This window comes from Haliaeetus leucocephalus, unplaced genomic scaffold, assembly GCF_000737465.1.
Source record: "Haliaeetus leucocephalus isolate CR32 unplaced genomic scaffold, Haliaeetus_leucocephalus-4.0 Scaffold605, whole genome shotgun sequence".
Taxonomy (NCBI): Eukaryota; Metazoa; Chordata; class Aves; order Accipitriformes; family Accipitridae; genus Haliaeetus; species Haliaeetus leucocephalus.
The window spans coordinates 2,061,308-2,061,762 of NW_010973041.1; positions in this window are offsets into that span (position 1 = coordinate 2,061,308).

A 455-nucleotide genomic window follows, 5' to 3' on the forward strand; every position below is an offset into this window, starting at 1 on the left:
GGTGTCTTCATTTCACCAAAAATTCTCTGAGAAATCTAAAATGGTCCAAATAAATTCCAGAAATTTTTGATAGCTTTAAAACCTGCAATTTCAAGTTCTTTTTTTCTGGAAATTAACAACATATTTAGTATAAAACTGATTTGGATGTTAAGGGCTGCAGTTGTAGTGTAAGTAATCTCGAAATAGCTAAAAGATTTTCCTGCAGGCAGAGGCTATTTTCTGCTAGTAAAAATGGTAGAAAATTTCTACCAGTAGAAATTTCTGCACGTCCATGTTCCTATTTTGGTGTAAAAGGGAGGTTGGGGAAACTTGTTAGTACCAAGTGGAATGATGACATAAATGAGAGCTGCTCCTCACTAGTAGGACTGGGAATTCAAGTTGAACTGAGTGGGTGACTACAGATGTGTCACCATTCCAAGCTCTTGTTAGCAGAGAATTGGGAGTATCACCTGGTG